Consider the following 22,500-nt stretch of genomic DNA (forward strand, 5'->3'; position numbering starts at 1 on the left):
GAAATACGATGCAAGCCAAGTTCAGTTTCCAAACTGTGCTATGGACACGCCTGGTGTGTGATGAAATCAGCAACTCAGGTAGTTCTGTAATTATATCTAATGGAAATGACGAGCCCTGAAGTAGAGCAAGTGATAGTGATATAGTGGTGAGCATAGCTCCCTTCCAAACAGTTGACCCGTGTTCGATTCCCGTCTTTTGATTTGATCATTTATTTAGAACTTTATCCACTGTCTCTTGCGTTTCAAAGCATGTGGGCACAAACAGTTCGAACGCAATATTTGCCGCTCATGAAATGAAATTGATTTAAATGTTTCAATTTTATTTTTTTCGGACGTTAAATTCGGCTTCAATTTCTATATACTGAAAAAAAATATTGAAATGAACTAAAAGTCTCTCAACTAATAAATTAATTCTCAATCAAAGAACAAAGAACAAAGAACAAAGAACAGTACAGCACAGGAAACAGGCCCTTCGGCCATCCAAGCCTGTGCCGCTCCTTGGTCCAACTCGACCAATCGTTTGTATCCCTCCATTCCCAGGCTGCTCATGTGACTATCCAGGTAAGTCTTAAACGATATCAGCGTGCCTGCCTCCACCACCCGACTTGGCAGCGCATTCCAGGCCCCCACCACACTCTGTGTAAAAAACATCCCTCTGATATCTGAGTTATACTTCGCCCCTCTCACCCTGGGCCCGTGACCCCTCGTGAACGTCACTTCTGATCTGGGAAAAAGCTTCCCACCATTCATCCTATCTATCCCCTTCATAATCTTGTACACCTCTATTAGATCTCCCCTCATTCTCCGTCTTTCCAGGGAGAACAACCCCAGTTTACCCAATCTCTCCTCATAGCTAAGACCCTCCATACCAGGCAACATCCTGGTAAACCTTCTCTGCACTCTCTCTAACGCCTCCACGTCCTTCTGGTAGTGCGGCGACCAGAACTGGACGCAGTACTCCAAATGTGGCCTAACCAGCGTTCTATACAGCTGCATCATCAGTGGAGGCTTTTATACTCGATACCCCGTCCTATAAAGGCAAGCATACCATATGCCTTCTTCATCACCTTCTCCACCTGTGTTGCCACCTTCAAGGATTTGTGGACTTGCACACCTAGGTCCCTCTGTGTTTCTATACTCCCGATGACTCTGCCATTTATTGCATAACTCATCCCTACATTATTTCTTCCAAAATGCATCACTTCGCAATTATCCGGATTAAACTCCATCTGCCACCTCTCCGCCCAATTTTCCAGCCTATCTATATCCTGCTGTATTGTCCGACAATGCTCTTCGCTATCCGCAAGTCCAGCCATCTTCGTGTCATCCGCAAACTTGCTGATTACACCATTTACACCTTCTTCCCAATCATTTATATACGTCACAAATAGCAGAGGTCCCAGTACAGAGCCCTGCGGAACACGACTGGTCACCGACCTCCAGCCGGAAAAAGATCCTTCGACCACTACCCTCTGTCTCCTATGGCCAAGCCAGTTCTCCACCCATCTAGCCACTTCTCCTTGTATCCCATGAGCCTTAACCTTCTTAACCAACCTGCCATGTGGGACTTTCAAAGAAAAAGATACCAAAAAGAGGGAGACGAACAGATTTCAGCTCACACACTGCTCTGCATAATCTAGCTGCCTATTGAAGTTACTACAAATATTTCTGAGGTGGGTAAATCATTCTAACAGCCAAACCTCTTTCGTGGCCGAGCAGTTAAGGTGTTGATCTCGACACCCAGTATGGATTCCACGCGCAGGGCAGAAACGTGTTCGCAGTGGTTCCCTTTGAAATGTTTAATTAGTTCTTCCAGGGCAGCCCATGAGAATGAATCGTAATTTTCAGTGGTCTTTTTTCTATAAAGATCTGGATCTGTGCTGTGGGCCGGGAGCAGGAAGTTGGTATTGCAATGGACACCAGTGTGTTCTGACCTAGCATCTACAAGATGGGCCGAATGGCTTCTGTGCTGTAAATTCCATGAGAAAAATCATGGCGTGAGAGGAAAGAAACATCGCAGCAAAAGAGCAAAACATGGTCTCATGTCAGAGTAAGATTCTTATGTAATGGCACATAAAACATAAGAAAAGCAAGTCACCAGAATACGTTGAATGAATGAGAATTTCAAAATGCTGCTTCGATTATATGATATCGTGTTCATTCAAACAAATTGCAACAAGCTGGGCGTCCGCTAGTCCTGGTGAGAACAGTTTGGAAATGGAAGGAGCAGGTGAAACGGAGGGAGGAATAGTCATTGGAACGTTAGTGAAAGAGGTTTTTGAGAACAATAAGACATCAATGGAAATTCCAAGTTAGAATTGATTTCAAAATTTCTGGATTAAGTGGTCACTTTGTCAAGGATTCTAAACACGAGCGATAAATTGGTGGAATATATTCAGAGATTAGAGAATTTTGCAAACAAATCGATGTTTCTTTTAAAAATCGTCCAATAATTGCGGCCAGCACTAATACTTGCGGACGTGGAGTGAATTCTACCATGGCAGCTGGTGAAATTTAAATTCACTGATTTGATCAATCTGGAATTGAAAAACTGGTCTCAGTCACGGCCGCCTTGAAACTACCGTCGATTGTTATAAAACTTCATCTGGTTCACCAGTGCACTTTAGATAAATAAGTCTGCCCGCCTTGCCTGGTCTGGCGTACATCTGTCTCCAGACACAGAGGAATGTGGGTGACTCTTACTTGCCCTCTGAAATGGCCGAGTAAGCCACTCTCAGTTGAAGGGCAATTCGGGAAAGGCAACAAATGTTGGTCCTGCAGGTGACACCCATAGCCCATAAAAAGTAGTGTCATTGAGAACAAAGGAAAGACCTGGTAAAGTTTTGACTGCTTGCATCTTTCTTTTCTTATAATGACAAGGCTGAGGGGTGGCCTGATGCTGGGCTTTAAATTAGTGGAAGATTTTGAAAAAAATCATTTCGATAAAATGGACCAGAGAAGGGGAGAGAATAATGTATCTTACCCTCTCATACGTGTCGTTGATAGTTGGTATATACCTGGACTGCGTGAGGACGGATAATGGAACACATCACACCGACAATTCTGATCTATTTCCCTATTCGCTCAACAGATGATCTGCTCGCACTCGTGTTGATGTGGAAGTGCCGGCGTTGAAAAGGTGGACACAATAAGAATTCTCACAACACCAGGTTAAAGCTGGAATCACGAGCTTTAGGAGAGCTGCTCTTTCATCAGATGAGTTGAGGGAGGTTGACAAACACGACATCGATAGACACAAACACAATAGGACGATAATTACAGATTGGAGTGTGAATAATGGTTAGAATGCGAGACTTTTCAGGGAATCAATTCGTTAAAGACATAGAGAGCAAAGGTGGAGAGAGGGATAATCACCGGTTAAAGAGGTGTGAATTCTCTCAGATCAGGAGAGTATGAAGGATTTTTCAAATTCAGAGTGTATGGTGAGGGTTGTGTGTCCTGTGGCTTGAACCCACGATCCCAGTTGAGGCTTTGCTCATGCATGTGGAACTTGCCTGTCTGTTTCTGCTCGGCGATTCTGCTTTGTCGTGTGTCCTGAAGACAACCGAAGATCGGAGGCTCAGTGCCCTTGACTGCGGAAGTGGTGCCCGATTGGAAGACAATACTGCAGCTTGGTGAGGCCGCACGCACTTTCCGATGGTCTAGTGATTAGGATTCGGCACTTTCACCGCCGTGGCCTGTGTTCGATTCCCAGTCAGGCAAGTTACTTTCCATTCCCAAAACAAAGGAACTTCTTCCCAAAAGAAATTAGGCATGTCAGCTATGACTCTCACCAACGTTTACAGATGCAACAAAGAAGCATTCTTTCTGATTCTATCACAGTTTGGTACGGATCCTGCTCTGCCGAATGCCGCAAGGAACTACAACATGTTATAAATGTAGCCCAATCCATCACGCAAAACAACCTCCCATCAATTGACTCTGTCGACACTTATCGCTGCCTCGGCAAAACAGCCAACATAATTAAGGACCCCACGCACCTCGGACATTCTTTCTTCCACCTTCTTCAGTCGGGAAAAAAGATACCTAAGCCAGAGGTCATGTACCAACCGACTCAAGAACAGCTTCTTCCCTGCTGCTGTCAGATTTCTGAATGGACTTGCCTTGCATTAAGTTGATCTTTCTCGACACCCTATCTATGACTGTAACACTACATTCTGCACTCTCTCGTTTCCTTCCCTAAGAACGGAATGTTTTGTCTGTAGAGCGCACAAGAAGCAATAATTTTCACTGTATGGCTGATACATGTGACAAAAATAAATCAAATCAAATCAATTCAAATGAAACAACTGATCAGATCACATCAGACTCTGGCGAAAAGCTTGCGTTTGCGCTGCAGGGATTATGTGGTTCTATGTTGCAGACACTGCTTGGAAATCTGTTTTGTTTTCGAATCCGTGGCCGAACCATGGACAGTAGAGCTTTATTTGAGCTTCTTAAAATTATCATCGGAGACACAGAATAATTAATTACAACTTCATGAGTTCAGAATCGGGTTGGAAACTTGATTCATTTTCCAGTGGCTCACAGAGATATGCCCTGATAAGATTTTAACTGAGGCAGCTTTGAACAAATGAAACAATATCAAACAACTGATGAGACGGTAAAAGCCACAGAAATAATCTTTCCACGATTATGTGAGATTGGGGATGATAATTTCCGTTTTTGCTCAATCCGCACCTACCTCGGGCAAGACAGAAGACAATAGAATTAAAGAAAAGCATCTGAGCTGTAAAGCACTTTGTAAGTTCCAGCGGGTTGGAGAAAAAGACGTTTTTAGAGATAAAAGCAAAATACTTCCGATGCTGGAATCTGAAACAACAAATATCTCAGCATGTCTGACAGCATCTGTGGAGAGAGACCAGCTGAGATTGTCCAGCATGTTCAAGTTTCAAGACACGCCGTCTTTCCTCCAGAATTAATAAGAACATGCAGTTTGAAATGAACGGCAAACGCGCCTTTCTGTCTCCACCTGATTCTTGTTTTTTTCATGCATCCATCTCATTCTCTTTCCTGGTAATCCAAAAGTCGGTTGGTTAAAACCGCTGTTTGCTGCATTAAATGGTCCTCCGAATTGCGGAAAAGAACTGATCTCGTCAGAACTCAGTTGTCGCTCTGAAAGTGTAAGTGGCAAGTGTACAATGCGCAAATCATCATTTCCTCGTTAGTATAGTGGTTAGTATCCCCGCCTGTCACGCGGGAGACCGGGGTTCAATTCCCCGACGAGGAGTTTATCGCATTTTTGTTATGTCAAGTTGTTGTTGAACAACCTGTGTTGCTCTCTGGCTTTGAAAATAGAAAATAAAGACTGTCAAGGAAAGAAGCACTCAAAAATGCAAATCCTTACATTTTTACGGACACGTTTCGTGACCTGAGATCAACGTTCGTTCAATTCATCGGCATTTTGGCTCACATTTGATGTAGCGATGCCAATGTTTGGGTGGGGTCCTTGAAGGTGGCAGATCATCTTGAGAGAGCAGTTAATGAAGCAAATATTTTCCTAAGTTGTCTGAATAGTCGATTGGATACATGCATATGGAGGTCATGTTGAGCTTTTAAATACCCCAGATAGGCCTCATCTTGAGTACTGCAACCGCTTCTGGGCACCACATTTGACGAAGGTTGTGAAGGCATTGGAGAAGGTATTTGGACACAGCGTTTGATAGGCTTGAGGGGTGAATAGTCCAGCACCATTCAATATACCCACCTTTATAATCCCATGAGAAACTCGAGCTCGCAATTTCAGCAGTTGTTTGAAAAAAAGTTCCATCACCGAATGTAGACAGGCAGGAGGAGATACCTGTACCTCAATGATCAGACAACGTGGGAAATGACTTTTGTGTTCCGATGGTCAGTGTTCTGTGTGAAGCTGGGAGGGGTTTGACTTTTCCAATTAATTTGTAACCCTTCAGTTAGTTCTTTATGGAGCTGTTTCAAGGGGCGTTTCCGAGTCAGGAATGTTGGAAATGATCTTTAGTTTTCTGAATGTTACAAACCAAAGTCTCATCTGCTTCTCAGGAGGAATGCTCAGTGATCTTGGGCCGGTCGAATAATTTCCTGTCCTTCCTTTGATTATCTCCAGGCTTGTGGGTAAGGTGCTTGTTGACAGGTGCAGTATTGCAGTGAGGAAAATGAAAAAGAGAATGGGACAAAGTCACAAACTTGTTTGGCTGCAGGTTTTACTGAATGGAGTTTGTGTTTTTCACTTGGTGAGAGTCACTGACTGCATGTGATTGTGGAGTTGGCAGAGGATGGTTACACATGTCAGTGAACAGCCAAGTCTGAGGATAATAGTGAGAGTCATGCAATGCAGAAGAGGCGCCTCAACTCATCAAGTCTGCACCGAGAAACCTACATTAAATCTACACCAATCCTACTTTCCAATACGTGGCCCATAGTCCTGAAAATTATGACATTTCAAGTGTTCATCCACATACTTTGTAAACTTAGTGACATTTTCCTGCCTCGACTATCTTCCCAGGCATCGCAATCCAGACTCTCACCAAGCATTGGATGAAAAAAATGTGTCCCTCAAATCCCATCTAAACCTCCTGTCCCTCAACTTAAAATACTACCCCTTGTTATCAAAACTGAAATTGAGAGGAACAGCTGCTTCCTATCCACCTTGTCCATAACCCTCATAATCTTATACACCTCAATCAAGTCTCCCCTCAGCCTTCCCTGCTCTAAAGAAAACAACCCGAGCCTAAATAGTTTCCCTTCCAGTCAACATCCAGGTGAATGGCCTCTTCACCCTCTCCAGTGCAATCATATGCTTCCTATAGTGATTTGACCAGAACTGCAATCAGTACTTCAATTGTGGCCTCAGCAAATTTTTGTACAGCTCCAACATTGCCTTGCTGTTCTTGTAATCATACACTAATGCTCCATTCCTCACGCTCCATGTATCTTCACGACTCACAGAGTAAAAGGCTATTTCGATGTCGAAAAATATTACGTACATTGCTGGAGCATTCCCTTGTATTTTCTGGGACCTGGGAATCTGTCGATCATCTTCGAATCGAATGAAAAATAACATTGTCACTGTACTTACTCACACGATGCTAACGTCAGCGGCAGTATCCATCAGTTGACCGCGTGGCCTAATGGATAAGGCGTCTGACTTCGGTATTTCTCATGGTGGCATCAGAAGATTGCAGGTTCGAATCCTGTCGCGGTTGCTTTATATAGAAATCTGGTGCATCTTCCTGGCAACCTCGTTCTTTCGTGTCAGATGAAGTCCACTTTTGCTTCCGAACATTGCAGCGCTCTTTCTCAGAATACATTTCCTTGTTATCTTGTCAATTAAATTCAGACTCATGCTAATAATTTTACCTCCGAACAATTCCACAGTATCTGTTTGAATTGGATAAATTATTGATTTTCTCAACGAGAAGCAAATGCTTTGTTTCAATCGGTTTAATGAAATTCTGTGGAGGGAATTCCAATCTGCTCGGAAGAGGTTTAATAATGAGCTGAATGAACTGATTTTGTTTACAGGGATGAAAGATCATGCCACTGGGCTGGTAATCCAGAGACCCGTACTAACTTTTGGGGACACGGAGTAAATCCCAACAAATTTAAATTCCCTGATTTAATACAGAGAAACATGGATAGAAAACAGAAACAGGAGTAGGCCATTCAGCCAATCTAAGTCTGGAACTGAAAGCAAGTCTCTGTAATGGCGGCCTTGAAAGTCCCGACGGCTGCTTCTCCACAGAAAACATCTTCACAGAACAACAGAGAACATTTCACACAACAGGAAACCTTTACATGAGAGGGAAAACTTCTGCTCAATACGGATCGCATTTACACAACCGGGAACACGCCTACACAACAGGGAAGAATGTGATACAACCACAGTGAAGATCCCAGTTCCACAACAGAGAGAACAGCTACACAGGAGAGAGCACAGTTACGCAAAAGGAAATGCATTTCAAAACAGGGCCTATCTTTGTGGAACAAAAAACCCCGTTTCATACATAATCAGTTTTTCCATCTCAGTAGCTTGCTGGTTTGCTCGGAATATTTTCTGTCTGTCATTGTGTGTGTGTCCTGACAGTCTCTTACTGAGTTTCTGTGTGTCTTTCTCTGTCTGTTACAGTCGGCGTGATGTTACGTGTTATTGTCCAGCCAGGGTGATCCGCCCAACACGTGAATCTTATTTGAAATAAAAATACAATGAATAGTTTCCTCTCTCCCACGCAGCAGGAATAGGCAGGACGCGGGTGACATTCCGGAGCAGACTGGCAAAGCGGAAGGGCGCTGGACCTATAACCCAGCGGTCGCTGGATTGAAACCATCCTCTTGCTGTCATATTCTCGCTCACATCAAATAGAAACATTCGGCTGCTGCCCAATTTCCTCAACCGCTTGGTCGAAAACAGATTGTGAGAAATGAAATTCAGTCTCATTATCCTTACTCTTTGCCTCATGTGGCGGCACGATAGCGCAGTGGTTAGCACTGCTGCTTCACAGCTCCAGCGTCCCGGGTTCGATTCCCGGCTCGGGTCACTGTCTGTGTGGAGTTTGTACATTCTCCTCGTGTCTGCGTGGGTTTCCTCCCACAGTCCAAAGATGTGCGGGTTAGGTTGATTGGCCAGGTTAAAAATTGCTCCTTAGAATACTAACATGCGTAGGTTAGAGGGATTAGCGGGTAAATATGTGGGGGTTGGGATTGTGGTCGGTGCAGACTCGATGGGCCGAATGGCCTCCTTCTGCACTGTAGGGTTTTTATGTGGGCGGTACGGTAGCACAGTGGTTAGCACTGCTGCTTCCCAGCTCCTGGGATCTGGGTTCAATTCGCGGCTTGGGTCACTGTCTGCCTGGAGTTTGCACATTCTTCTTGTGTCTAGCGTGCGTTTCCTCCCACAGTCCAAAGATGTGCGCGTTAGGTTGATTGGCCATGCTAAAATTGTCCCTCAATGTCCTGAGATGCTTCGCTTAGAGGGGTTTGCGGGTAAAAAATTAGTGATATGGGGGTAGGGCCTGGGTGGGATTGTGGTCGGTGCAGACTCGATGGCCTCAAATGGCTTCTTTCTGCACCGTAGGGTTTCTTTCTTTCTTTCTATGTGGCTGGACAGCTTATTCAGCCAAAAGCTCGCTGCAATTCTTGTATCGATTGGGATTTTTCATGAAGGCCACGGCTTCTCAGCCTTGCTCCTCGCCTGAGGTGTGACTCCTTCGTTTAAATCACCACCAGTTAGCTATCCCCTTTCATGACACCGAGAAACATTTGGAACTGTGTACCTTGCCTTAACTTTACAAGCAATGTCCGAATCAAATCCCTGACACGTTGTTCAAATGTAAAAGTGTGCAAACAAGTACTGAGCATGCGAACCGGAAGTATCCCTAAAATTTCATTCCTATCACAGTTTTGAGGTTTTTCATTTCTGGAACAATCAACAAATGCAAAATCCAAAGGCTGATGCAGAAAAGCTCCACGAGCCTGACGTGATTTGAACCCACTACCATTCTGACATCGAGTTAGACGCGCGCTACCGTTGCACCACAAGCTCACAGCATTTGGCGATATTTTACATCTGGTGAGTTCGGTGAGGGACAGGGACCAGAGAAGGGAACTGCCTCCCTCTATACTTTATCGGGATTCACATCGAATGAAAGAGTAAGAGCGAACCAAAATTAATGGGAACGTACAGAAACAACATGATCCTGCAGGAGAAATGTGTTCTTTGTCCCATGTGTTAAAATCACAAGAGGTGATCAGAAAGGTTACCATTGTATGATGAGATGGCCGAGTGGTTAAGGCGATGGACTGCTAACCTATTGTGCTCTACACGCGTGGGTTCGAGTTCCTTCCTCGTTGATGATCCATTTTCCCTGCCCCTTTATTGAGGGTAAACTGATGTTTCGTTGTTATTTTGAGATTCACAGAAACAAGATGAAGTTTGGACACAAGATGAAGTTTGGACAGGCTTGAGGGGTGAATATTCAAACACAAATCCATATTCCAGATCCGAATCCATGATCTGGAGGTTGACTCCTATCTTGGCTGAACCCACTCCCTGATTGCCGAGTAAAATGCTCAGCCCAGAGTTCAAATAAACATTCTCACGCGTTCCCTTAAAGGTCACTGTCTAAACAGACTAACCCATGGCACCATGGCTGGGCACCAGAACATCTCGTGCGGACAGCGAATAAGCCAGTCAAACCTGAAATATGATTAAGTGTTCGAAACGTTCCTTCCACCCGAAGCTTTAACTGATCACAAGGTTCAATTATTCCCTCGAAATATGGCTGCATCATTAGTCAGAGATAATAGTCTTTTGACCGCGGTGCCTCGCAGTAAACTGCTTTTAGCCAAAGTGAACAATCGTCCTTAAAAGCAATAATAATCCGTTCAAAATATCAGCATATGTGTTGAACAGTCATAATCGCTCGTTTGACTCAATTACTGAATCTCATATGTGTAACTTGCTCCTTGTTAGCTCATAAACGTATTTTTAAAAAAGTCATTTAACTGAATGCTGCTAGTTCCACCAGTGCCTTAATGTTGACGCTGATTCAATTCCGGCCTCGGATCACTTTCTGTGTGGAGTTTGCACTGTCTCCCCATGCTCTATTATCCTCATGATGTGGAGATGCCGGCGTTGGACTGGGGTAAACACAGTAAGAAGTTTAACAACACCAGGTTAAAGTCCAACAGGTTTATTTGGTAGCAAAAGCCACACAAGCTTTCGAGGCTCTGAGCCCCTTCTTCAGGTGAGTGGGAATTCTGTTCACAAACAGAACTTATAAGACACAGACTCAATTTACATGAATAATGGTTGGAATGCGAATACTTACAACTAATCCAGTCTTTAAGAAACAAAACAATGGGAGTGGAGAGAGCATCAAGACAGGCTAAAAAGATGTGTATTGTCTCCAGACAAGACAGCCAGTGAAACTCTGCAGGTCCACGCAACTGTGGGAGTTACAAATAGTGTGACATAAATTCTGATTCTAGGATCGCATGATAAAGACTCAGGAGGAAAAAAGCAGAAATATTTATGTGAAATAGTGTGACATAAACCCAATATCCCGGTTGAGGCCGTCCTTGTGTGTGTGGAACCTGGCTATCAGTTTCTGCTCCGCGACTCTGCGCTGTCGTGTGTCGCGAAGGCCGCCTTGGAGAACGCTTACCCGAATATCAGAGGCCGAATGCCCGTGACCGCTGAAGTGCTCCCCAACAGGAAGAGAACAGTCTTGCCTGGTGATTGTCGAGCGGTGTTCATTCATCCGTTGTCGCAGCGTCTGCATAGTTTCCCCAATGTACCATGCCTCGGGACATCCTTTCTTGCAGCGTATCAGGTAGACAACGTTGGCCGAGTTGCAAGAGTATGTACCGTGTACCTGGTGGATGGTGTTCTCACGTGAGATGATGGCATCTGTGTCGATGATCCGGCACGTCTTGCAGAGGTTGCTGTGGCAGGGTTGTGTGGTGTCTTGGTCACTGTTCTCCTGAAGGCTGGGTAGTTTGCTGCGGACAATGGTCTGTTTGAGGTTGTGCGGTTGTTTGAAGGCAAGAAGTGGGGGTGTGGGGATGGCCTTGGCGAGATGTTCGTCTTCATCAATGACATGTTGAAGGCTCCGGAGGAGATGCCGTAGCTTCTCCGCTCCGGGGAAGTACTGGACAACGAAGGGTACTCTGTCCACTGTGTCCCGTGTTTGTCTTCTGAGGAGGTCGGTGCGGTTTTTCGCTGTGGCGCGTTGGAACTGTTGATCAATGAGTCTAGCGCCATATCCTGTTCTTATGAGGGCATCTTTCAGCGTCTGGAGGTGTCTGTTGCGATCCTCCTCATCCGAGCAGATCCTGTGTATTCGGAGGGCTTGTCCGTAGGGGATGGCTTCTTTAACGTGTTTAGGGTGGAAGCTGGAGAAGTGGAGCATCGTGAGGTTATCCGTGGGCTTGCGGTACAGTGAGGTGCTGAGGTGACCGTCCTTAATGGAGATGCGCGTGTCCAAGAATGCAACCGATTCCGGAGAGTAGTCTATGGTGAGCCTGATGGTGGGATGGAACTTGTTGATGTCATCATAGAGTTGTTTCAGTGATTGTTCACCATGAGTCCAAAGGAAGAAAATGTCATCGATGTATCTAGTGTATAGCATCGGTTGAAGGTCCCGTGCGGTGAAGAAGTCTTGTTCGAACCTGTGCATGAAGATGTTGGCATATTGAGGTGCAAATTTGGTCCCCATGGCTGTTCCGTGTGTCTGGATGAAGAACTGGTTGTTGAAGGTGAAGATATTGTGGTCCAGGATGAAGCGGATGAGATGTAAAATTGCATCTGGAAACTGGCAGTTGTTGGCGCTGAGCACTGAGGCCGTTGCAGCAATGCCATCGTCATGGGGGATGCTGGTGTAGAGTGCTGAGACATCCATTGTGACGAGGAGCGCTCCTGGTTCAACTGCTCCATGTGTGCCGAGTTTCTGTAGGAAGTCCGTCGTGTCGCGACAAAAGCTGGGGGTTCTTTGTACAATGGGTTTCAGGATGCCCTCGACATAGCCGGAGAGGTTCTCGCACAGGGTCCCATTGCCCGATACGATGGGACGGCCGGGTGTGTTTGCCTTGTGTATCTTCGGGAGGCAGTAGAGATCTCCAACGCGGGGAGTACGTGGGATGAGAGCACGGAGGGTGTTCTGAAGGTCCGGATCAAAGGTCTTGATCAGAGTGTTGAGTTGACGGGTGTGTTCTTTGGTCGGATCTGCAGGTAACTGTCTGTAGTGTTCCTCGTTGTTGAGTTGTCGGTACACTTCTTTGCAGTAATCCGTTCTGTTCAGTATGACGATGGCCCCTCCTTTGTCTGCTGGTTTGATGACAATGTTGCGGTTGGTCTTGAGAGCGTGGATGGCGTTACGTTGTGCTTGGGTGATGTTCGGGGCTGTCTTGTGAGTGCGGCTGATGAATTTGGTGTTGACGCACCTCCTGACGGCTTGGGCATACATGTCAAGTCGAGGGCAGCGGCCTTCCGGAGGAGTCCAATTCGACTCTTTCCTCTTCGGATGCACTGCGGATCTCTCTGTCGGCTGTTCCAGTTCATTATTATCCTCCCACAGTGCAAAGGTCTGCGGGTTAGGTTGTTTGGCCATGCTAAATTGACCCGAATGTCAGTGGGTTAATCGGGAGAATCTGTGGGGTTTCGGGATTAGGGCCTGGGTGGGATTGCGGTCGGTGCAGTCGATGGATCAAATGGCCTCCTCTGTATTCTAGGAATTCTATGATTCAGAGGCCGCTGGCTGGACATTTGCTGCCGCTCAGCCCGGTGTCTTAGATGTGCACCGTAATCCCCGCCTTCTCTATCGGCCTATTCTCTGATCAAAGTCACGTCCCTGTTATTCAATGGAGACTCGGCGCTGACTGAGTGACATCTGCTTTGTCCAATCAGGATTCCCGTTTGAAATGTGAGGGAACAATGAAAATGACGCTACATATTCTGACAAATAGCAGAGCGATTTGCTCAGCTCAACACACGCCCACATTACAATTGACATCAACTTCAGCCAATTGAACAACATTACTGCAAGGCTTTTCCTTGATCCTTCATCATTCGGCGCTGTTCGTCGACCTCCTCCGTGTCATCCCCAGCCGAGCGTCATTGCGTCATATAATTCGAACCGGGGCTGAAACCAATGAGAAATCAGAGAGCTGACGGCGGGTAAACAAATCTTAAAGCGGAATCGCGGTGGGAATTACAGGTGTACAACTATAACTCTTGATTGTACTTGATTTCACAGTAATTTCACAGTAACTTCATTGAAGTGTTCATATAAGCTTTACTTGTGACTTACAAATAAACGTTCAACTTTAAAACGGAAACAGGACTGGAGAAAGTCAGAGTGTGAAAAAGATAAATCCCACGGGAAAAGGAGGAAGTCAATAAAGGGAAGGCGATAAAAGTGGAGGATGAAGGAAAAGAAGAAAGAGGCAGAGAGGGCATTCCAGACCCGAGGCCCTCAAGGCAGGGCCAACACTGGGGGAGCGAATCGAATCAGTGATGCTCAAAAGGTCTGAATTAAAATAGCTCAGATGTTTCAGAGGGTTGATGGACTTGAGGTGATTACAGGGAGCGAGAGCTGAGGACATGGAGGGACTTGAAGACTCGGATGAGAATTTTAAGATTGAGACATTGATTAACCACGAGTCAGTGTTTGTCAGTGAGTATACAGTTGATGGTTCACGGATTGTGGAGTGAATTCTGATATGTGAAATAGATTATTGGATGAGTTTTACTTTCTGGACACAGCAGCACAATGTATCAGATCAGGAGTAGACTTCCTCAGGTTCCTATTAAAGGTTAAAGGAGTTGTACGAGGCAAGTGTTTTACATAGAGGGTGGTGGGTGCCTGGAACTCGCTGCCGGGGAGGTCGTGGAAGCAGGTACGATAGTAAGTTTTAAGGGGTGTCTGGACAAATACATGACGAGGATGGGAAAAGAGGGATATGGTCCCTGGAAGGGTAGGGGGTTTTAGATCAGTCGGTGAAGGGCCGAAGGGACTGTTCCTGTGCTGTAATTTGCTTTGTTCTTTGCTCTTTAGACCATATTGTCCCTCAAGCCTGCTCCGCCATTCAATGAAACAATGTTTTAAATTCCCAAACCACTGAATTTTTACGGTGTAGTAGGACTCCATTTGGCCCATCGAATCCATATTGCCTCATTTAAAGAGCATTTTACTTCATCCCACTCCCATGGTTTACAGGTTGACGCAGTGGTTAGCATAGCTGTCTCCCGGCGCGAGGGACGTGGGTTCGATTGTGCCCTTGGGTGGGAGTTTGTGTGGAGTTCGAATTTCCCCCCAGCCCCGCTGTCTGCGTGGGTTTTCTCTGAATGCTCCAGTTTCCTCCCACAGGAGAAATTAAATGCACTTTTGGTGAAAGGCTACACAAAACAGTCAAAGAACAACTGAAGATACCAACGGCTCGAGGAGTGGTGCACTGAGCTTCTTTGGAACACGAGAAAAGGCCAGAGACAGAGAAACCATTGTGAAAACAAGCGGAGAATGAAAAAGGTAGCCGCCCAGAACTCAAATGTGGAGCAGCACTTTTGAAATGAATGGAGGGATCGCACACGGTGAGTATTCAATCTTTGTTTTGTCTTCACAATTCAGAACAGGTAACGTTGTGAGCAGCAAAAGCAGTTGCATAATTTGGAAGAGGAAAGGGACCCGGGATTAATTCCCCGCTTGGGTTACTGTATGTGTGGAGTCTGCACGTTCTTCCCGTGTCTGTGTGGGTTTCCTCTGGGTACTCTGGTTTCGTCCCACAGTCCAAAGCTGTGCGGGTTTGGTGGATTAGCAATGCTAAATTGTCTCTTATGTGTCAGGCCGGCCTATAGAGTAAATACATGGGGTTACAATTCTGCGGTGGGATTATGGTCAGCGAAGACTCGATGGACTGAATGGCCACTTTCGGCACTATAGGGATTCTATGATTGTAATCGGCCTTTCATCTGGAAGGGATGTTAGAGGCCTTGGAACTCTTGAGGAGAGACAGGTAAATTTGTTTTCGTTGATGGGAAATGGGAAAAGCTGTACAGAGGGAAAGCTCAATTCAGAGTAAAGAAAGCACAGCGAAAGGGAAAGTGAGTGTGTTTGTGGTAGGAGCAAGCTAGAATTGGCAGAAATCACAAAGGATTATGCATTGAATGAGAAGAATTGTGGGGAAGAAGGTGAGAACAAGGGGAAACATTCACAGTACTGGAGGGGAAGGGACGAGAACAAACTGTAGGAAGTGGGACATAAATGTTTGAAATCCCTGTCAACACTATTGGGAGCCGATCGTTTGATGAGGAAACAAGAAAATGGATTAGAATTGTTGGAGTAATAAATTGCATTATCCCTCCTCACTGTTCAGAGCACGAAACACAAATTCCAGGTGTAAGATTGATTTCTATCAATATATTTATTTCAAACAGTTCTTTTGCTTGTAACGCTGTCTCTAAAATAGGCCAGATTAAATGATATCTCTGTTCAGATGACAAACATCACTCGGATATCACACTCTCCTGTCATTTAAATTCTTCACCTTGCTTTATGCCCATCTTTCCATCTAAGCCTCCTGCAATGTTCCAATGAAACTCAATGTAATTTCCAGAAACAGAACCTCATATCTCATTGAAACATTGTACAGCCTTCCAGACTCAGCACCGAGTAAAATAAATTCAGGCGTTAAACTCAGCTCCATTTTGCCTCAAGGTTTCTTTGCAGGTTTTGATTTTACTCTTGTTTTTTTTTATTCGGGCGGCAGCTGTTTATCGTTCTGCCATCCTCGCCACCTTTTTAGATACATATTTAGATTATTGGCTTGCTCCTTTATATTCATACCACCAACTCTTCTGTCGTTTAACCATTGCTGCGCTTCTCCTTGTTTAGAAACGACAAGAGAACAGTGCAAACTCGATTCAGTGATGAGTGACGAATGAGAACGTATTAATGTTCTGACAGAAAATGAACATCTCCGCCTTCTCCCTGTAATTCTGCACACTCTTCCTTTTTAAGTAACAGTCAAATTCCTTATGGAATGTTTCGATTGAACCTGCCTCCATCGCACTCTCCGGCATTGCATTCCACACATTAAGTATTTGCTGTGTGAAAAATGTTTTCCTCATGTTTCTATTCCTTCCTTTGCTAATGATGTTAAATCTGGTCTCTCTCATTTTTCATCATTCCACGAGTGGGAACAGTTTGTCCCTATCCACTCTGTCCAGACGTGTCAGGAAAATTAGTGCCTCTATCCAATCTCCTTTCAACATTCAATTCCCCAAGGAAAACAGTTCCAAAGTCTATAAACCTTTCTCAATAGTGAAGTTCCTCAGTTCTGCAAACATTTTCGTGAACCTTTTCTGCGCTCTCTCCAATGTCTTCACATCCTTCCGAAATCGTGGCCCCAGAACTGGACATACTCCAGCTGTGCATGGTTTTGTGTTCGACACCATTTGAACATAACCTCCTTACTCTTGTACTCTGTGCCCCTACCAATAAAGGATATAATTCAATATGCTTTATTAAACCATCTCTCCACCTGTCCTGACCCTGTCCAATAACATAAGCACAAACACAACCAGCTCCGTCTGCTCCTGCCCTCATTTGCAGCTGTTTCATGTACTTTTTATTGCTTCGCTATTACCTTCCAACGAGAATGAATCACTTCACAATTCTCTGCTTTGAATTTCACCGGCAACATGTCCACTCATTCCGACAATTTGTCAATCTCCTCTTTGAAATTCACACTATCCTTCTCACAGTTCACAATGCTTCCAAGATTCACATTATCCACAAATTCTGCCCTGCACCAAGGTCACGAATATGTACTGGTGGATGTTCACAGCCTTGACAGCTTGTGTGCTTGTCAAAGTGATCTGCTGCAGTTTGAAGCACTGAACAGAAAAGGGAACTGACGCAAGCCCCTGTCAGTAATCTCCACTCAAACACTAGAAAAGTTTCGCGATTGTCGTCAAGTGGCTTTGTTATCGTTGCGAATAGAAATAACAGAGGATGGTTTCGATCCATCGACCGCTGGGTTATGGGCCCAGCACGCTTCCGCTGCGCCACTCTGCTACGGTATGCCAACATTCTACTGCCTATCAAAGTAGCCAGTCAAATATTCACTTCTACATTGTTTAACATCAGCCCCAGTGTCAGGAGGTTCAGTCTGGCTGCACAGTTCCACGACGTCACGTAAAGAACGCAATGAACAGAGAATGGCGCTGACAGAATCAACAAGAGAGACTGTCTGGACATATGTAACGATAGACAAATCTGCTCGGAACCGGCAAGACACGGAACTGGAGAATTGGCCACTAATGTAAAGGAATTTTGTGTTGCAAGGATATATTTGCAAATATATTTCCAACTGTGTAACTGTGCTCTTTGATGTTCAAAGATGTTCACTGTTGTTGTGTACAGTGTTTCACTGTTGTAAATATATTTTCTGCTGTGTAACTGCTCTCTCTGTTGTTGCGAGTTGTTTTCTGTTGTTTCAGATGCTTCCCTGTTGTTGTAAATGTGTTTCCGGCTGTGTACATAGGATCCATTGCATGTCAATATATTTTTCAGTTCTGTTGATATGTCACCAGTTCTGTGAACTTTTTTCCTGTTGTGTAAACATATTCTACTTAAAGATGTTCTCTGTTCGGCAAAATAAAATCTTTCTGGTCTCTGATGTTCAGTGTTGGGTTAACATGTTGTATGTTGTGTTAAGATGTTCCCTGTTCTTGTGTAAAACTCTGGTTAACCTGAAAATGGTTAAATGAAGCCCAATATAGACTGCATGCTATCCTTTGTTCGTGAGAGTGATTGGCGAATTCATTTTGTATCCAACAGATGTATGTGATTGAGATTTGGTCTGTATCTGTCAGTCTCCGGTTGTGGTTGCGAGATTTTACTTGTTTTGTTTATTTACGTCAGGTGTGGGCTCACTCGGTCGGCCAGCATTCATTCCCCATTTCTAATTGACCTTGACAATAAGCTGCTTTCTTGAACCACAACAGTCCCTGAGGTACAGATACACCCACAGCACTGCTAGCCTTACAGTGTTAGGGAGAGAGTTCCAATATTTTGCCCCAGTGACAGGGAAGGAATGGCGATATATTTCCAAATCAGGAAGGGGAGTGGCTTAGAGTGAATCTTCGAGATACTGGGGACCCCATGTATGCGCTGCCGCTGTCCTTCTAGATGGTAGCGGTGGTGGGTTTGTGGGTCCTGTCTCATGAAGAATAAACAGTCCCCATTGGCACAGCAGAGTAGGATATTTTTTGATGTGCTGAGAGTTTAGCGCCTGAAATGCACTGCCTGAGAGTGTGGCAGCGCCAGCATCAAATCAGGGTTGTCAAAGGGGAATGGGACTAGCGCCTGAGGAGAACTGATTTGCAGGGTTTCGAGGCAATGACTGGGAAAGGGACGAGATGAGTTATTCTTGTATAGAACAGCACAGAAAGGGCCGAATGGCCTCTCTCTTTCTTATATCCATTCTAAGGATTCTATATGTATGAGCATTGGACTCATTCAATATTGCTCTGTCTCTGGGACGACATATGAGTGTGATATTCATTATAAATCTAGCTGTGTCTGAGACACTTTTCAAATCTGTACTCATTCTACCTGGAATATACCGAATTGAAACCGGGCCTTTTGGTCTGATTAGTACATGATTCCACACGATCCTCTATTCAAAATCTTCAATGCAACATTATCTGTTTATCTCTGAAATTCATTCTCCATCTTCTGATTATCTAGATTTCCTGTAAATACAGCAGTGCTAATCGGCTCAACTGCTCCAGACAATAACAAGTTCCAAATTATGCCGACTGCATGGGAAAGTACATTAATATTGAATTCTCTTTGGGATTTACTGCTGACATCCAATCATTAGTTCCAGTTGGATCTGCCTCTGCAACACCGACTGTTCATGTGCATTTCTTCCGTTCTGTCACTGGCCTGGGTTGCGGATGGTGGATGACAGCATACTCTATTAGACTGAAGATTAGACATCAACAGAGGGACACAGCAGGCCAGGATTGTTCACATTATATTGAACCTGGGACAGAGGAATTTCGAAATAGTAAATGTGTTGGCCATTTAATTTCGAAATATACCAATACGCTGCATTCCTCTGCAATCATAATTTGAATCCCGATAAATCAGCAAAACTGCTTTTTAAGTGAATGTATTAGTACTGGGGGCATTTTATTTTGAACCATGTGGCATTTTGAATCATTGTTGTTTCGCATAGTTAGAATTTGATTATGCCACAGTTTGATTATTAGTACAAACTTGTTAAAGCACATGTTACAAAAAACTTTACTTATTTCTGATTGTGAATGGTATTGAGAGAGAAACTTGCTTTTCTTGATTTATGTTACTGACTTATATGTGGGCGTACAGATTGCAATCTCAAAATTTTCCAATGATGCAAAACTTGAAAATATTACGAAATTTAGTGAGGAAGATATTGATAGTTGTCATGAGGGTATCGACAGGTTGGTGGAATCGGCAGACACGTGACAGATTCAATTTAATCAATGTAAGGACGTGTAAAGTAACACATTTTGGTCAGAAGATCGAGGAGCGGTGATAGAAAATAGGGGTATGCCTTTACCCTTTCTAATCCCTATTGCACCTTTATCATGCCAAGATTCCAGTCTATTCACCTATCTCAGCACCCATTGAATATCCAGCCTTCTGTCTGCATTACACATTCGAGTTGTTCAGTACTCATTAAACATTTAGCATTCCCACTTTCGTATGTACCTTCTCCCTGCCATGTATCCCTGCTCCGTCTCACAACCCAGTCAACATTGCACATCTAATTTGTACTTCGTCTTATCCTGCCCAGTCCCATTGTGTTTTTCCATGCTCAGTTATGTTGCCCAAGTTGCATACTGTTGTAAGTTTTCTATCCTCCGCGAAAAACAAATGAATAAATAGGCCCATCCTTTGATTGAACGCTGTCACTTTTCAATGTTTTGCGGGTGAGTTTCATGAAGTGCTGTGCGTGATTCCCTCCTTTATGCTTCTGTTCAAATTTGGACTGAGGAAAATATCCAAATATATCTCCAATTCTCCGTCTCATTCGCAACGAACTGAGCGGATGGTAGATACAATTCTAATAATCCCTTTAAAAATAGAAAATTGATTTACAAATTTACAAATGCAAGGGTGACCACAATGCTGGGAGTGGTTTTCAGGCTGTGGCGACTAGAATAACAATTCATCTAAAAAAAATAATTGTTCAAAATGATAGAATGTACCATCCATTGTGCATGAAAAGAAAGTTAAACTGTAGAGCTGGGCTGGGCTTCGGGAACTTGTTTAGCATTAAGAAAGATGTTGCTTCACCTGCTGAGCATTTCCAACATTGCCTGTTTGTGTTTCCTATTTCCAGCATCCAAAATATTTTGTTTTCTGTTCTGTGCAGATGTTTAACTGGACAGGAAACATGTTCTGCTCAGCCCCGTGACACACAGATTGGAATGTCCATCCCGAAAATCATGCCTGCGAGATCAGACCCCAAGCTGAATAGGGGAATGTTTATTGGAGAAGTGAGGTTCCGAACAGTCGAATTTCACCATCTGCTGTGGCTGTGTGTGTGTGTGAGTGTGGAATAATCCTTTATATTCCCTCACAAACACTGCGATCCCCTTGCTTTTGTGAATTCCTAAGACGCACTTGTACCTCTGAGACCCTGATGGGCGGGTGGAGGGTTGGGTGAGGTTTGAAGGCAATGCTGCAGGATGCTGAGTGTGAAAAGAGTCGATTTTAAAGCATGTATGCAGGAAAGTGAAGAGTGAACTTAGAAATCATAGAAACCCTACAGTGCAGAAGGAGGCCATTCGGCCCATCGAGTCTGCAACGAACACAATCCCACCCAGGCCCTACCCCCACATATTTACCCGCTAATCCCTCTAACTACGCATCTCAGGGACAATTTTTAACCTGGCCAATCAACCTAACCCGCACATCTTTGGACTGTGGGAGGAAACCGGAGCACCCGGAGGAAACCCACGCAGACACGAGGAGAATGTGCAAACTCTAAACAGACAGTGCGAAGATCACAGAAAAGCTGTGTCTGGAGCTGCGCCCAAGAGTCAGGATTGTGTTCTCAGTGAATGAACTGAAGGAACAAACGACATGCTGGAAATATTCAGCAGCTCCGAAAGTAGCTGTGGAGAGATATTCCTGTCGCCAGGATGTTACTCTCCAATTGGATACTTCACGTTGCTCAGATCTGACACTCTCAACACCTTCGTGCAAGGAACAGATAGGGCGGGAATTGGGTTTTTGTTGATTTGAGAAAACAGCGCAATGCAGCAATGAGAAACTCCTCACCTCCCGGCAGCTTGGGGAAGGATGGGACTCAGATACAGGCCTCTGTCTGGCGTTCGAAAATGGAAAAACGCATCGCGTTTTAAAAGTAATAACAATAAAGGTGGAATTCAATTCGATTTGTGCAGAGATCTTACACTTGTGCAAATGTCGTCAGGATGGCCGAGCGGTCTAAGGCGCTGCGTTCAGGTCGCAGTCTCTTCTGGAGGCGTGGGTTCAAATCCCACTCCTGACAGCTAATTTTACTTCGCGAGGCACCATCCAAAACCAAGAAATCTCTCACCGGGCAGCAGATGCGGAGAAACAACGACCACTCAGAGACCCACGCCACACTGACTTGGAAAGATATCGCCGTTCCTCTGGCTGGTTCACAATCCAGGAACTCCCTCCCGAACAGCAGTGTTTGTGCACACGCACTGCAGTGGCTCCAGAGGAAATTCGTCACCAATTACACAAAGATAATTAATTTGGAGAATAAATGATTCCCGTGCCAGCGACACACATAGCCCTCATGAATGAAGTATGTTTTTAAAAAATCACCTTGCGCCACAGAAGGAGAACGTCTGCCGTCAGAGCAGAAAGCTGTGTTTGTGAATGACATCCTGAACACGGCTACTTTTATACTAGATGTGTGTCTGAAAACAATAAATCGAACCAGCTCACG

General features: G+C 44.6%; 4 non-coding genes across 4 annotated transcripts; 3 read left to right on the plus strand and 1 right to left on the minus strand.

Moving 5' to 3' along the window:
- Positions 1-5,179: 5,179 nt before the first annotated feature.
- trnad-guc (transfer RNA aspartic acid (anticodon GUC)) lies at positions 5,180-5,251 on the plus strand. The gene has a single exon. It is a non-coding gene; the product is annotated as a tRNA-Asp (tRNA).
- Positions 5,252-7,113: 1,862 nt separating this feature from the next.
- Positions 7,114-7,202, plus strand: trnar-ucg (transfer RNA arginine (anticodon UCG)). Its single transcript is given in 2 exon segments — positions 7,114-7,150; positions 7,167-7,202. It is a non-coding gene; the product is annotated as a tRNA-Arg (tRNA).
- Positions 7,203-17,498: 10,296 nt separating this feature from the next.
- Positions 17,499-17,570, minus strand: trnam-cau (transfer RNA methionine (anticodon CAU)). Its single transcript has one exon. It is a non-coding gene; the product is annotated as a tRNA-Met (tRNA).
- Positions 17,571-21,988: 4,418 nt separating this feature from the next.
- Positions 21,989-22,071, plus strand: trnal-cag (transfer RNA leucine (anticodon CAG)). The gene has a single exon. It is a non-coding gene; the product is annotated as a tRNA-Leu (tRNA).
- The last annotated feature ends 429 nt before the right edge of the window (positions 22,072-22,500 follow it).

Source organism: Mustelus asterias, unplaced genomic scaffold, assembly GCF_964213995.1.
Source record: "Mustelus asterias unplaced genomic scaffold, sMusAst1.hap1.1 HAP1_SCAFFOLD_35, whole genome shotgun sequence".
In the NCBI taxonomy this organism is placed as follows: domain Eukaryota; kingdom Metazoa; phylum Chordata; class Chondrichthyes; order Carcharhiniformes; family Triakidae; genus Mustelus; species Mustelus asterias.